The sequence below is a fragment of the Morus notabilis genome, unplaced genomic scaffold (assembly GCF_000414095.1).
Source record: "Morus notabilis unplaced genomic scaffold, ASM41409v2 Scaffold3353, whole genome shotgun sequence".
In the NCBI taxonomy this organism is placed as follows: Eukaryota; Viridiplantae; Streptophyta; class Magnoliopsida; order Rosales; family Moraceae; genus Morus; species Morus notabilis.
In genome coordinates, this window is record NW_010357735.1 from 1 (window position 1) to 3572 (window position 3572).

Sequence of the window (3572 nt, forward strand, 5' to 3'; positions counted from 1 at the left end):
ATTCACGGTAAAAAAATATAGCCATTCTTTGATATAACCAAACATCTTCACAAACTCCCCAAAAGCCAAAGGACTAATAGGTAATTTTTCCTCCTCTGTATGTTTCCCATCAGATTTCTTTTCTATTCGCAAAGGTAGCATATGATCCCTCGGTTTATTCTTGTTCATGTTTTCTTTTAAGGCCTCGACAAGAAACCGCCTCCATCCTCTCTTGCTATTCTTGTCTTTTAAAAATTTTCTCACTATCATAACCATTTTCTTGAAATCTTATTATGTCTTCATTTTCTAGTTTCAGATCATGCTGTTCTGCATGGCCATTACTATCAAACTTCTCAATCTCTTTCCCTTCTATACTTTTCAAGTATAAACTATACTGCTTTTCAGGTTCCTTAAGTAAACCGATCATGGCATGTAAGGAATCTTCCCATCCAGATTTTGGACTTAAACACTTTTGAAGCATATCCACATGATGATCGAGAAATACATCGTAAAGGTCATCGTAATCATCAATCTTCATTCGTTTCCTGTTCCCAAACAAAACTATGTCTCCAAGACCATATTTTCTAAATTCAAAAGAATCTTTTGCTTTTTCTGTTACCCGCTTTGTCACTTGCACAATTGCAGTGTTTGTTGGAGCACATGTGAGTGTTCTGCATTCCATCCTAAGCAGTAAATGTAACAGAAAACCAACTGTCTTTGTTTTCCCTGTTCCTGGAGGTCCCCATATCATTTTGACAGTATTCTGATGATGACACTCTCTGTTTCTAATGCAGCTCAAAACTGCATCTTTTTGTGATTCATTTAAATCATAAGAGTGGATTCTGCCTCTCACGTTCGAATATGCAGCAGCATATTGTTGTTCAGAACAGCAGATGGTACAAGTTTCAGCATCCTGCAAGAGTAGGAATCGAACTATTATATGAAAAGCTGTAACAATAGAGACAATTATTTGAAGTACTGCAAGCAAGCAATGATAATCATCTTACTAGAAAGTCCGTTTGCAGAATGTTCCGAAGGATGCCCCTATTTGCTGCTTCTGGATCAGAGTTTAATGCATTCCATATACGAACATTTGTAGTCATGTTGATCAGCTTAACAGCAAAAAGAGTAATATCGCTTTTGCCCCTGTCAATGTCCTCTTCAACAAGGGTGGGCTTTGACAATTGTATTGAGACCTTAAAATGTTCAGTTTTTTCTTTCACCTTTTTGACATGGCCAATCAGATAGGACCTTTCGGGCCTGTCCAAATCACCAACACATTTCGGTATGACACTTGTAATAGCAATGATGTCTCCAACTTCAGGCTCATATAACTTCACATCATCGTCGTCATTTTCAATGACGCCCTTTTGCAATTCAATCTCGTACAGCAAATCTTTGGGAGATTTGTACTCTTCAGATCATTTGACAGATTCTATTTCAGAAGAAAGTGCATGACACAGAGTTCCAAAACTTGCCAACAGGTCAGCATGCGTTTCCTCTATAAGAGGGTTGATGAAGGAGTTGAGATATTCTGTTTCTGATGAGAACACAAAGGAAATTGTCTTCACCTAGTACCAAAAGAGAAGGATTTTGTCTGAGAGAAACTCCAAATGTTTTTAAGCACATCAGTCAAACAAGTTCTTATAAACACATTAGTCAAACCAGTTCTTCATATTTTTACACATGTACGATGAGTTTTGTCATGCACCCGCACACACACACACACACACACACGCACTCTCTTTGGGTTAGGGATTCATGCATGTCTACTTGACATAATAAAAAGAAAATTAAAAAAATGCCCCATCAAACTCACTTCATGTCTTCCACCCCTTTGATTTATGAGACATTACTTATTCTCAAATAGTAAAAAAGTCATTGTGATCCGTAGCAAAACAAACATGATCAATCAACTAAAATTACATTCCCTGACATTAGCAATATATGCAAGCAGTAGATCAGAAGAATATTTCTTAACCAGGCTGATAAGAACTATAAGCAAATACATAAAATATAAATACCTGGTCTTTGTATAACTCGGTGTTCATAACATCATTGATAGACCAAGAGAACACCAAATCAACTAAGTCTTTGCCTCCAACAGCCATTTCCTTCTTCACATTTGTCCTCTCTACTTCCTGATGCAATTACAGAGAAAGTATGACAAAAGGGCTAAAAAGAAAGAAAGAAGAAAAATTGGGTTCCACTCCAAAAAAAACACGGAAACCCAAGAGCAAGATCTACTACACTAGTACTACATTACAATGAACAAAAACCCAAAACAAATATGGGAACAAACAAAATAGGAAATTGAAGAGAAATATGGAAAGATTGTAAGTTGACTACAAAATTGTTGCCTTTTTAAAATTGCAAGTACCTAATATACATATACATATACATATATATATATATATACATACTCATTGTCATATATATATATACATATATATATACATACTCATTGTAAGCATAGAGACGAACCTTGTCTGATAAAAGATGATCAAACTAAAGGATTTTGATTCCCTCTGTATTGTGTTTTGGATTTTAAGGCGTTTTCTTTAGTCAAACGCAAATGGGGTACGGAATTGGACCAAATCCATCGATGATTGTCAACTGATGTACAGTTTCTTCTTCTCTTTGGTTTTTTTTTTCCATCGAATTTTGGTTAAAGGGTCTACAATTTTTTTTGATACGGATTTTCTATTTGAGAATTTAAATATGAAAATTTGTAATTTTTGACAATTGAAAGATAGGAGACGATAAATGCGATCTCCTAAAAAAAATAAAAAAAATAAAAACATGATTTTCTATTCAGTATAAAGTGACAAATAATAAAATAGAGAAAGTAATGAAGTGGGAGACTAGTTATTAAAAAAAAAAAGACTTTTCAGAATAACCGGAAAAGAAAAGAAAAGAAAAAAAAAGTTCACCATTAATGGTTATGCACCAATTTTTTTTTTAAATAGTAAATGAAATCTAAAACTACTCAATTATAGAAAATTTCGAAGACGCCCTCAATTCAATTTCCATCCTTTAATTCCTCCTCTTCATTTTCTCGGGAGCCAAACACATGAAAACTTTTCTTTCTACCCCCAAAAAGGAAAATAGAAAAAAAATAAATAAACAGAGAAATTTTCAATCATGGCGCACTATATCTGACTATAACAACTCGAAAGTAGAAGCAAATAAGCAAATCATACCAAGAACAAAACAAAATCGAATAAAGAAGCACAATATGGAGGGGGGAAAAAAAAAAAAAAAACTTTACGTGGATGGCTAGAAGAGTGGAGACCGGAAGAAAGTCGAGGGTTTGGTCATTTTTGTCTTAAGAGTTTTATTTGGCGGCAAATGGAGTCCTGCTGCTGTGCCATAATTGATAATTTTGGGAGATTTATCTTTCAAAATAATAATAATAATAATAAATCTTTGGGAATTTAAATTTTAAAAATTGGCCATCTCATTCTTCAATGGTGGGTGATTTTTCTTTGGGCCACCCACCAATTTCCAAACTATATAGGAAAATGTAAATGAATGTATCTATATTATCATCAATAATAGGAAAATGTAAAGATTTTATGTGTTTGATTGAC

The 3572-nt window shown here is 34.0% G+C and overlaps 1 pseudogene; it reads right to left on the reverse strand.

The window, feature by feature from the left end:
* Positions 1–94: 94 nt before the first annotated feature.
* Positions 95–3288, reverse strand: LOC21384268 (annotated as a pseudogene).
* Positions 3289–3572: the final 284 nt, after the last annotated feature.